Consider the following 13,440-nt stretch of genomic DNA (forward strand, 5'->3'; position numbering starts at 1 on the left):
AACCTGTTTGGAAGCAACACCGCTTGACGTTTCGCTGGTAGAACTCCTAACTTTCTGCCAGTAGGTGCGGAATCTCTTGCTACTTCTCGATGGAGTAGCTTCTCCTGAACCTAGGCGGTCTCAGTCTCTCGGTCGATTCTAAGTCCGTGTCTACTTCATGATGGGACAGCGTATTGTGCTCGCTCGATTCTACGTCCTGTAAAATTGTAGGTGCACCAGAAGGTCTCCTGATGACGAAGCACTTGTGGTCTTCGGTTTACCCCCGACTTCAGTGTACTGCCGAGGTTTGGAGTTTTTTGAACATATGTCACAGCTGGGTTTGTACGTGTTGGCCGCCCGCAGCCTTAACAAAATACCCTCCGGTCTAATACACAGTCCTGGTATCTATGCCCAACCTGATGACAGTTCCAACAAATGTAATAGAACGGCTGGCTAAGTATTGTTTGCATTGCAGCTTCGGCAGGAAAGGGAGTCGGGTTTAGTGCACTATACTGCGCTCTGGGCTCAGCTCGCCGGATAGGGTCGGGGTCTTTCCTATCCCTATATTTCCTTGTGCTCGCCGTATTATAAAAATTTAAACAAAATTATTATAAAAATGTAATCAAAACAATCTCCGATCTGCATAGATGTCAAGAAGAAATCCGGCAGTCGCGTACTTCAATTTTAATTTCGTGATCATAGCTGTAGGAGATCACCCTAACGTAACTACAGCTTCATTATTACACTCTAATTGGCATTGGCATTATCATTGTCATTATGTACTTAGACAGAATCGTGGTTATTTATTTATAATGCATGTTCTTTCAAAATGGTTCGATTAATCAAAATTCCAGAGGTTAATTATACAAACGGTTAATTTAACCTAAGAATATAGGATACAATTCATAAAAAAAAACTGAGCCTTTTTACTCACGAATGACAACATTTCAATTCAATACTAACATTGTAACATTCAACGTTATATATATACGTCAGTAGGGAATGGATTGGAGGGGATGTCGAGGTGAATGCCGTTGGGGATTCTCTGATTCCGTGCTCATTCGGTAACTTGTGGAGTTTGTTTGATCGCGTCTCGACTCCTACTACATAAACTTTAAAATTGTAGAATCCCGTGGATCTACAGGGAGCGGACTCCGAAAATCACAATATGCCTATTCCGAGCATAACCTAAGCTAAACGGCACAATCATACTTAGGGGGTACCCGAAAGTACTAGGGGCTTTCATCTGTGTGTTCCAAAAATATCACGGGCGTGAGGTCTTGAGATGGAAGTCGACCCACACGATTCTGTACCCACCCTGCCATGATTTTCAGTGGTGCGAAGGTTCTGGAAATCCCTAGACTTCTCCCCCTACCCCATTACGTCACCATGTCACTAGAAAATTATATGTCTAATTCGATATTCACGGCTAACAAAATTCAATATATTAATACTCGGTACTTAATACTAGACATTTTTCTACATAATCAAAAAACCAGCAAACACAAGTTTCCCTACCGAAAATAACACAATTCTTTAATTACAACCAGTAGGCAAATCAACGATAAAATAATTAATTGAATGGAAAATAATGTTGCTTAATCACTGAAGGAGAAAGAGAAAAGTTATAGATATAGGTATAGGTATATATAAACGATAGAGTATATGAATATTATATATGATATTAGAAAATAAAAAAGTTAAATATACATAAGGAAAAAGAAAAAGCAGCGGGGGGTCAGACCAGCGATCCGCAATGGTGATCAAAAACAACATTTACATTTAAACATTTATTTCAAAAACAACATTTAATTAAAAATTATACAATTTTGTTTCTTTTTTTGTGGTTTGGGGAGGTTTTTTTTCTTTGTTGGTTAGTGTATAAACCCCATAAAGTATGGTTGTAGGAGGGCGGATCACCGGAGCGAGTTGCCAGCGATGAGTGGGAAAATATCCAAAGGAAAAGACAGATTCGGTTTCAATAAATGTATTCCATGTATTTGCGTATAGGTGTGTGAATTGTAGACGCGAGTATGTGCGACGGCAGCTTGTAACGGGGTGGAAAACGTAACTGACTCTCTATGCCTTATGATCTATGCTTTATGCTGCCTTTATGCTGCGGTGAGCGCCGTGTGGATCGTGGATTGTGGATCCGAACGCCCCTCCGAGCGCGCGAGCGCGAGCCGGGACCGAGGCGCGCGGAGCCGGCACAGTGCGCGGAAACTGTCTATTGCTGGCCGGAACATCCTCCCCCCCCCTTGCAGGATTGCAAAGTATAATGGGGTGGCCTATGGCTGGGTACACGCCACCGACACGATCCATCCAAAAACGGTGCTCTGGGCAGGCCGTCCTCACGCGCAAGGAACCCGGGCTGGATCACCTTCGGGTAGACATCTGCTCCCAAGATGAGCGATGAGATGTAGCCGGTCGATGGAACTGTTCATCGGCAAGCCTCAGGTCACCGAAACGCGCCCGGACGGAATCGCTCAGCTGTCGGGTAGGCGTGCGGATGCGCCAACGGGGCTGGACCTTGAGCATCGTCTCCAACTGGAAGTCGCCCATTTTGGCGCGGATCACCGCCGTACACACTTTCTCGTCCCCCACACAAGTGGTGGGCAACTTGAAGACGCTGGCCAAAGATTCGTCAATACAGCTCACCGGCGTGCATAGGTCGATGAGCGCCGCCGTTTTGAAGTTTTTGGAACCCGTATCCAAGACCACCAGCGCCGTCGGGAGGATGATGAGGCTTCGATGTTGTAGAAGTGAGTCGACGGATGGTGCCGGGGAACTTGCCACGGGGCGGCTCACGGGGAGACGAGGGCGGCGGTCGGCGTGGGCCGACGTGGATGGCGACGATGCAGCCGAGGCTGAGCGGGCTGGACGCCGAGGTCGGCGTTTGACGTGGGGCACTGTAGATGGCGACGATGTTCGTGAGGCCGAGCGGGCTGGACTCCGAGGACGGCGTCTGACGTGGGGCGCTGTAGGTGGCGACGATGCTCCGGAGGCCGAGCGGACTGGACGACGAGACGAGGGTATGTGAAGTAGAGTGTGGTGGTTTTTGCCACACACCCGGCACAGCCCGCCACTGCGACAATCCTGGCCGGAGTGTTGGTGGGCCAGGCAGTTCCCGCAATATTTGTTAACGAGGACAGCTCGGAGTCTTTTCTCAGGGCTCAGGCGAAGGAAATGGATGAACTCCTCGGCAGACCCGGCAACGGTACGAGTTGATCCCTCGATCACGACGGCTCTCCGTGGTGCGGCTGGCGCGGATCCGTGGGGTCATGTCTGGATGAGGATGGAACTAGGATGGAATAGAGAAGTCGAAGAAGTATTAGTGCGGAGCTGTGAATGGGACAAGTGCACATTCACGTTATTGTTGGATGGAACTACGGGGTTCTCCTGGCAGGAGAGCGACATTTACAACCGGTCTCTTGAGAGTACCGCGGGCAGTAAGGATATCCACCATACGGACCCTGTCGTCGGCACCGGGATACACGGAAGTTATCCTTCCGAGCCGCCATTCGTTGGACGGCAGGTTATCCTCTTTGATGAACACCATATCGCCAACCTGCAGATTTGGCGTCGGCGTCTGCCACTTATTCCGCTTGTGGAGCTCCTTGAGGTATTCCTCCTTCCACCTTTGACAGAACTGTTGGTTGAGGGCCTTCAAATGCTGCCACCGATTGATGATCGAATTAAGGTTCCCCTTTATTTCGGGCTCGGCCGTACTCATTAAGGGCCCCCCAATAAGGAAGTGCCCGGGAGTGAGGGCTAGCAGCTCCGTCGGATCATCGGACATCGGTGAGAGCGGCCTGGAATTGAGGCACGCTTCAATCTTCGCGAGCAGCGTAGTAAGCTCCTCAAACGTATACCTCCGAGTGGACGTGGCCTTGTAGAAGAGAGTTTTGAAACTCTTCACTCCGGCTTCCCATAGACCTCCCATATGTGGAGCTCCTGATGGAATGAAGCGCCACGAAAACCGCTGATGGCTATACGCATCAGTAACCGAGTCCTTAAACGCGTCTAGGAAGTCACTGGAAAGCAGGGTTGCTGCACCAACGAAAGTTCTTCCAGTATCTGAATGGATACGCTGTGGACATCTGCGCCTTGCGACGAACCGAGCGAAAGCGGCGAAAAATTTTTCGGTCGTGAGGTCGGACGTGGGTTCTAAATGTATCGCCTTTGTGGAAAAGCACACGAATACGCACACATACCCCTTCGTGATCAGACATGCTCTCCCTGTATAGTTCCGTATTTCGAAAGGACCCGCGTAATCAATCCCTGTATGCGTAAACGGTCTGGAAAAGGACGACCGCTCAGTTGGAAGATCTACCATCATTTGGGTTTGCAACCTTCTTTTGTGAATAACGCAGACCTTGCAGGAGTTCACAACCCCCTTCATAAGCCTTTGAACCTTTGGAATCCAATACTTTGATCGAATGAGGCGCACCATCAATTGGTTGCCGCCATGAAGAGTTATCCGGTGTGTAAATTGCGCGAGAAGGCGAGACAATCGACAATTATATGGGAGAATGATTGGATGTCGTTCGTCGTATCTTAGCACTTCAGAGCCTGCGACACGGCCGCATGCTCTGATCAACCCATGGCGGTCTAGGAAAGGGTTCATGTTCAGGATAGAACTTGACCTTGGCGTTGGCCGCTTACCACTTAGGCAGCGATACTCCTCGGGGTATTCTCTACGCTGCGTCTCTCGGATAAGAGTTTTTTCAGCTTCGGTAATTTCGCCGCTCGTAAGATGGCCCTTTTGGGCGGTGGCTAACTTCCGGCAGCGCTTGGTGAAGCGCAGGATATATGCACGGACTCGTAGAGCTCTCTCCAGATTGGAGAATCGTTCGAGGAAGTCTTCGGCTGGGTTGAGTGCGAAATGGGCTTTAACAGTTCGCTGCTCTAAGGTCATAACGGGGGAGTTATTAACTGGTGCCGGCCATTGATCTCGGCCCTTCTGCAGCCAAGTTGGTCCGTGCCACCAGAGTTGGTTCCTCACCAACTCCTGTAACGGCACGCCTCTGCTGGCTAAGTCCGCGGGGTTCTGTTCGGATGGAACGTGGCACCATATCGGTCGCTTGAGATATCCTAGTCACTCGGTTGGCCACGAACGTGGTCCAGTGACACGCGGGCTTTGCCAGCCAGGCGAGGACTATGGTGGAATCGGTCCAGCAATAGCAGCTCGTACTTGCTGTTGGCATATTCGGCAGGATAGCCGCCGCCATTTCGGACAAAAGCACTGCCCCGCAAAGCTCTAACCGGGGGAGCGACACGGTTTTCACGGGTACGACTCGCGTTTTCGCTGTGAGAAGCTGCACCTCGACCAAACGGTCAACCTCAATGCGGACGTAGATGGCGGCACCGTAAGCCCTCTCGGATGCATCGCAGAACCCATGATCGACTTTTACCGCTGGCCGGGAGCCGACCCATCTTGGAATATGGATTTGGTCGAGAGCGGAGTAGCTCCGCAGGAAACTTTGCCAGCGCTGGCGCATCTCGCTTGGAAGCTCATCGTCCCATCCCAGGTCCTGCAACCAGATTTCTTGCATGAAGATCTTGGACCGAACAATGAATGGGGCCAACCACCCCGCGGGGTCGAACAGCCTTGCGATCTGGGACAGAACTGCTCGCTTGGTGTATGACGACTCAGGCGCTAACTCGGGAGGGACAAAAAAAAACTCGTCTGAAGTCGCTTTCCAGCGAATCCCGAGAGTCTTAGCCGTGCTCTCTTCCTCCATCTCCAGAAAATCTGTGTGGAGACGATGAGCACTCGGAATTCCTGCCAGAATAGCTTTGTGGTTTGAAGTCCACTTCCGCAGCGGAAAACCTGCAGAGCTAAGTGCGGCCTGCATGAATCATCGTCATGCGTGACATCGTCGACATACATGAATGATCGGATAATGCGACTTGCCTTCGGAAATCTGGACTGGACGTCGCTTGCTAGCTGTTGCAACACTCGGATGGCAAGAAAAGGAGCGCAATTGACTCCGAAGGTTACGGTCTTAAGTTCATAGTCGCGGATGAGTCCCTCCTTGTTTCGAAATAATATTCGCTGGAAAGGGGTGTGTTTCGGGTCAACCCAAATTTGGCGATACATCTTGGTGATGTCCGCGTTGAAAACGTACCGGAAATAACGCCACTTCAGGATCTGGAGGGTCAAGTCAGATTGGAGGACCGGGCCGGCGGGCAGAAGATCATTCAAACTCACACCGTTGGTCGACGGGCTGGATGCGTTAAATACCACGCGGACCTTCGTGGTAGTGCTCTCAGGCTTGAAGACAGCGTGGTGTTCAAGCTCTAGGTATTCTTGGATTACGGTGTCGTAATGCTCTTGTAGGGGACCGTTTCTTTTCAAGCGATTTTCGTTTCTTAGGAACTGGGCCAGCGCGGCTGCCCTTGAATACCCCAGATCTGATACGAGATGATCTGGGTCGCGAAACGGTAACGTGACGACGTATTTCCCGCTTGGCGTTCTTGACGTAGTTCGGAGGAAATTTCATTCGCAGTACGAATCCGACTCGCTTTCTATTTTAGTAGGAATGTCCTCCACCTCCCAAAACTTTGTGAGGAGTTTGTCGAACGGAGCCTCTAGCTCGGTGGAAATTTGCGTGGAGAAGGATGCGACCCGGCCTTGTACCGTGTTTGGCACTGGGCCTGTAAGAACCCACCCGAAAATGGTTTCCTGTCCGAGGAGAGATCCACAGATGTTCGTCTGTGAGCCGCTCAAGAGGATGGATGGAAGGATGTCGGCACCAATCAGGACATCTATTTGTGAGCTTTCGTAAAATGTCGGGTCTGCCCATGGCAGGTTCGGCAAGTCTCGCAACGAGTGTTGCGGGATCGGATGGGAGGGAAGGCTGCCTGATAGTTCCGGCAGGACATAGGCTGTGGCGTCCAATTGTAAGCCCGGCTTAGTCGGGGAACGGATGGAAAAATGGCAGAGTTTCTTGGACTGAGCGGATATTGTCTGATTGAGGCCCGAGACCTGTGCCTGGGCGAGTCGGAATGGCAACTTAATGATCTGGAAGAGACGTTCCGTAATGAACGTCGCCTCGGAGCCCGGGTCGATTAGAGCGCGGGCGCGAAAATTTGTCCCCAAGTGGCAAATATTAATAATAGCCGTGCCTAGGAGTACCGCCCTCTTGCCGGAGGCGAAATAGTTCTGAACGCTAGGCTGAGCTTCGGCAGGAGTCGGAAGTGGTACGGAATTGGGCACGGATTGGCTGGAAACTGGAGTGCCACGGTGCAGCAGCGTATGATGCCGGTCTCCACACGTGTTGCAGTTGTGGGCGCTTTGGCATTCACGAATCTGGTGACCTCTTGCGAAACAGTTTAAGCAAAGCATTTTTTGCTTAATATAGCTGGAGCGAGCATCAGGTCTCATCTGAAGGAATTGAGGGCATACCCGGATCGGATGGTTCTCTTTGGAGCAAAGATCACACGCTCTCCGCTTCGGATCCACAGTTGTTCCGAAAGAGTGAACCCACCTTGCAACAGGGCTCTCTTGGGAACGGAAAGGGTTGGGATTGCCCTTTGACCTCTCTGACATGGGTAGACTTGCCCTGGAGTGGGCCTGAGTCTCCATGCCTGGATGGCCGTCCTCGGTCACCTCGAGAGACAGGTACCGCTCCGCCAGGAACTTGTCCATAGCGTGCCAGGTGGGAATTTCGGACTTGTGTGTCACGGACTGCTCCCAAAGCTCCAAAGTCGTTTTCGGCAACTTCGCGGATATGAGGTACACTAACACTCCGTCAGCGAAAATGCTGTCTGTGGAGACCTCGGAGTGGTTGAGTGTCGTAAGGCACTTGTGGACGGCCCTCTGAAGCTCTTTTAGCGCTGCAGCTGACTCGGTGCGGATTTGGGGCAGACTGAAAAGGATCTTCAGCTGGGCTTTAAGTATCAGCCTCTTGTTCTGGAAACGCTCACGGAGGGCGCTCCATGCGGATGCGAACCCTTCGTTCGTGAGTGGAGCCTGTGACACTATGTCGTGGGCCTCACCGCTTGTTATACCCGATACTCAAAATGAGTATTGGGGTATATTAGATTTGTGGTAAAAGTGGATGTGTGTAACGTCCAGAAGGAATCGTTTCCGACCCCATAAAGTATATATATTCTTGATCAGCATCAATAGCCGAGTCGATTGAGCCATGTCTGTCTGTCCGTCTGTCCGTCCGTCCGTCTGTCCGTCTGTCCGTCCCCTTCAGCGCCTAATGCTCAAAGACTATAAGAGCTAGAGCAACGATGTTTTGGATACAGACTTCTGTGATATGTCACTGCTACAAAAATATTTCAAAACTTTGCCCCGCCCACTTCCGCCCCCACAAAGGGCGAAAATCTGTGGCATCCACAATTTTCAAGATACGATAAAACCAAAAACGCAGAATCGTAGAGAATGACCATATCTTTTAGACACCAGAATCTGAATTGGATCGTATTATTATTATAGCCAGCATCAAGAAAACAATTTCATTTTTTCTCGCCCTGTCTCTCTCTAACACACACGTAGCATAGGCGGCTTTCCTTAGAGTAAAACATTAGCGCCTAGATCTCAGAGACTATAAAAGCTAGAGCAACCAAATTTGGTATCCACACTCCTAATATATCAGACCAAGACGAGTTTGTTTCAAAATTTCGCCACACCCCCTTCCGCCCCCGCAAAGGATGCAAATCTGGGGATATTCACAAATCTCAGAGACTATTAACGCTAAAGTAACCAAATTTGGAATCCGCACTCCTCTTAGATCTCACTATAAAACGTGTATCTCAAAATTTCGCCCCACCCCCTTCCGCCCACACAAAGGACGAAAATCTGTTGCATCCACAATATTGAAGATTTGAGAAAACTAAAAACGCAGAATCATAGATAACGACCATATCTATCAGATTGCTGAATCTGGATCAGATCAGATAATTTTTGTAGCCAAAAGGAACAAGTCAATTTGCAGCTACGCAGCGCCCGACGTCACGCTCAGACTGATTTTCTGTCTCTCTCGCACGCACTCTTTGTCGTGTCGTTAAATATTAGCGGCGTCTGCTGGAGGAGAGCCATACTGACTTAGTATCGGGTATAACCGTAGAGTTGCGGTGTCCGCAGCAACTCACAACGTTCCCCCTCGTTTTTTTGTTGAGGTGGAACAGTTTTTCTACTGGAGCCAACCTCGGGTTCTCTATATATATGGCGGTGAACAGGTCTCGGAATGTGGGCCACTGCTGATAGTCCCCACTGAAAACTTCAGTGTCACATGGAGGAAGACGGCAACCGCCGGACGTCGGCACTTGAACGGCCAGTTGAGGCGTGTGAGGGACAGTCGGGGGTTCGAGCTGATCGTTCAGTTCGGCAAGGCATTGCGCGTAGACCGCGTAGCAGTCATCGTACATCCCCTGGACGTCAGCTACCCCCTCTGGATCTACTTCCGTTATCGCCTCCACACAGGCCTCGAACTCCGCGTCCACCTTCGCCCACAGGCTTCGGAGTTGATCTCGATGGACTTGGGAGAGCGAGCGGGTTGGTGTGCTAGCATCTGGAACGCTGAGCTTCTGGTCGAAGCGTGTCAGTCTGCTTGCAGCCAAGGCAAACTTAGACCGTGCGGAACTGGCGGCCGATTGGGCCATAGTGCTCGGAACCGTGCGAGGGACGACCGAGGGGAGCAACAAGGCCTCAAAGGCATGTGGTGTGTGAGCCCTGGACGTGGTCGGACCTCGCTCAGTTGGGGCCGGACGGGAAGATGTGGGCGTAGCGATTGAGCCGTTGGAGCTGGATGGATGGGTTAAACTCAGCGAACTCACCCGCTTAAACTTCTTGCGAGATTTCTTCTCACCAGTGGGCATGGTTGGCTGATGGATTTGCGATAACGCGTATCAGAGTCGCAAAGCAGGTGAGCGGAAATGGAGAAGTGGAAGTTTTGAACGACGAACCGTGGATACGATTCCGCCTTGGCGGAATTTATCGCGAGTATTTATATAGTAGAAGTCGGGCACCGTGGCAGGAATATAAATATAAAATACTACGATCAAATACAAAAAAATGTCCAACCAAGAGCGACTAATGGATGAGCAATGATATTGATGCACAAGGTCCCCCTATATAGAGTCGGTTGCAAACCGAATGTTCAAAACAATATACCCTTGAAAAGCAGGGTAGCGCGTCACTTGGCGTTCCGTTACGGTCAAGCGCGGCACCGAAAAATATTCTCCCACCAACAACAACGCAAGCAAACGGTGGAGAAGCGAAAGCGAAAGGAAAAACGAAAAGAATGCATCGCTGCTGTTGCTTGTATGTGTGTGTGTGTATGGGTGTAAGTGCTAGGTACCGTGGCTTGGATTAACGACCCCCCCTTTTGACGAGATTGAAACAACGGGTAAAAAAAAAACGGAGTAACCGTTTTATATACAATACAATACAATATATGTATGTATATACAGATGTGCAAGAGTTGTTAGTTGAAAATGCGTGCGCATATGTAAGATGATATGTATGGATTCGTGTTCTATTTTTATTGGCAATATAATGAGTTAAATAAAGATTTGTTGTGATTTGTGATTTGTTATTCTATATTCTTTAAAACAAACGAAAGAACTATAACCCGTTGAGCATGCACGGAATGAACAACAAATTAATTGCAAGAATATGTCTTTTTGTTTGCTGCCAGCCGCTTGGATTGCGTTGCTTACACATATGTACATATGTATGTATGTTGGTGTGCATGTGCATTTGTCAGCAACGAAAGCTCAGCTGGTACCTGGGGGCGGTAGGAATATGATTTACAGACAGCTATATATTAATGTGGGCACTGGATCGGAGGAGGAACGCAGGAGCTAGCTCGGATCAAATTAAACCTTTGGAGAAATAGGAGGCCACAACCGTTGGCAGAACGAAGTATGGTTTAATTTGGAGCTAGAGCGAGAAAGGCATATATGTACATATGCCGCGGGAACTCGGACTGGGATGGGAAACTCGCACAAAATCACTGCACTGGTGTTGGGCACAATTGAAGGGTTGTACTTATCTTACACTTGGAGCGATCCGCCGATGCTGGCTGGGGTGAGCTTCTCCTTATGGGGAAGGCGAAGATCCGGCTCGAAGGACCAATGGTTGTAGGAGGGCGGATCACCGGAGCGAGTTGCCAGCGATGAGTGGGAAAATATCCAAAGGAAAAGACAGATTCGGTTTCAATAAATGTATTCCATGTATTTGCGTATAGGTGTGTGAATTGTAGACGCGAGTATGTGCGACGGCAGCTTGTAACGGGGTGGAAAACGTAACTGACTCTCTATGCCTTATGATCTATGCTTTATGCTGCCTTTATGCTGCGGTGAGCGCCGTGTGGATCGTGGATTGTGGATCCGAGCGCCCCTCCGAGCGCGCAAGCGCGAGCCGGGACCGAGGCGCGGAGCCGGCACAGTGCGCGGAAACTGTCTATTGCTGGCCTGAACAAAGTATATAGTGACATATCTATAGTCCATGCTCCGCATACCCTTGTCTATGTCTATTACCCTGCACCCACAATACTATAAACAATCCGACACCCTCAGCTTCGAACCCCCATAAACAATCTCACGCTCGAAGTGGACCACGCGTAACCGATTGCAGGCAATGTAAACAAACACCCTAAGCTAGAAGTTAAACATAAAACAATAGATGCCGCGTATCCAGCCGCACTAGAATCAGGCCACTCTCCAGAGATCAATTACTAATCGATTCTCAAGAACCGCGCCATCCTAGCTCACCAATCAGAGGCCCTATTCTCAGCCACCCTCAAGTAATGCAACACCGATTATACGCAGCGGAAGCCTTTCATCAAAAGCCGCCTTTCCCACATATCGATCGAGTCACGTACTCCATCTCCGAAGCCGAAGTCGAAGCCAACGCCTCCGAATCCAAATCCGAATCCCAATCCGAGCATCATAATATAAATAGTCTACATCTAAGAAGGCGAGTCAGATCTGTTCAAGACAAACGTCAATCGCGACACCGTCGGAACATTCAACCAAGTTAATTCCATTCAAGACATCGGACCTCAGTCATCGTCGGGGAAATAACTAACCATTGTACGCTAAGTTTAAGTGAAAGAATAAAACCTTTTTTTAAACTTAAACTGAAGTGTCGCATATTTAACTGGCGCAGACGGTAGGATCTCAGTTAAAAGTGAAGCCTTTTTTTAAGACGATCAATTGGCGTAGTGACAGTTACAGTGCGTAATAACCTACAGTGATCAGAGAAAAGGAACGCTAATACTAAAGAGATCCGCCAAAGAATCTACACACGATTCAAACTCAATTAATATTAGAAAAAAATAAATAAATAGAAAGAAATCAACATGCCGCTAACAGAAACACACCTGAACCAAGCCTTGAAGTCAATCAGGCAAATTTCACCATACGACGGATGCCAAGAACGTCTAAGTTCGTTCATAAGCAGGATTGAGTACATATCCGGATTGTACCCAACAGAAGACCTCCGGCAACAAAGCATCATGTACGAAGCCACTGAGGGTCAACTGTGCGGACGAGCACAACTTTTATCACAATGCCTTCAACCCAACACCTGGAGTGATCTAAGACAGCCCTAATCAGCAAATTCAACAACCACACTCCATACGAGACGCTACTACAACAATTACACGACACCAAATTCAATGGGAGTATTCGTAAGTTCATAGAAGAACTAGAAATTAAGTCAAATGTTATAGTAAGTAAACTAAATCTAGAAACTAGCGCAGAAAATAAGACAATCTTTAAAAACGCTCTGGAAAATACCACCAGACATACCATAGAAGATGCTCTACCCAATAGACTGTTCATCATTTTAGCAAAAAAAGACATTTCTACTATGGCTAAACTAGAAAAATCAGCTCAAGAGTTAGGAATCTACGAAAATTTCGTAAATGATAACAAGAATCACGAACACTCAAGAAACGGAAATAACAATCGTAGGAACGTTGGAACTTATTACCCTCGCTATAGTAGTAACGATTATAACAATCAAAACCCAAGTACTTCCAGAAATAATCATGGATCGAATCGAAATAGTTCAGGAAATAATGCCGTAAATAATAAAGGATTATTTAACGAATTTAGAAATTCCTTAAACCAGGGCAGAGTACAGAATCCCACTAACTATCAAATCAATCAGACTCAGGCACGTAGTAGTGCACCGAATCAGCCAGTCAAACGATCTAGGGAAAGCCAAAGTGGACATATGAAAATGGATGTAAATTTTCAGCAGAGTGTAGTATAGAAATAATCGTAAATAATAAAAAATTAAGAGGTATCGCGGACTCGGGATCGTCAATAAAAATAATAAAAGAAAACTATACAGATTCCAAAGTCGATAGCGACAACCTCACCGTCCATACCATCAATGGACCCGTCCGTCTGACTCAGAGCATTACACGTAATGCAACCAAATCTGTCCGACAAAACAAAAATTGTATATTCATAATTTTTCTGAAAATT

The 13,440-nt window shown here is 48.4% G+C and overlaps 1 long non-coding RNA gene across 1 annotated transcript; it reads left to right on the top strand.

Moving 5' to 3' along the window:
- The first annotated feature begins 907 nt into the window (after positions 1–907).
- Positions 908–1,444, top strand: LOC117184090 (uncharacterized). Its single transcript, XR_004469292.1, has 2 exons — positions 908–1,043; positions 1,106–1,444. It is a non-coding gene; the product is annotated as an uncharacterized lncRNA (long non-coding RNA).
- The last annotated feature ends 11,996 nt before the right edge of the window (positions 1,445–13,440 follow it).

This window comes from Drosophila pseudoobscura, chromosome 4, assembly GCF_009870125.1.
Source record: "Drosophila pseudoobscura strain MV-25-SWS-2005 chromosome 4, UCI_Dpse_MV25, whole genome shotgun sequence".
NCBI classification, from domain to species: Eukaryota; Metazoa; Arthropoda; class Insecta; order Diptera; family Drosophilidae; genus Drosophila; species Drosophila pseudoobscura.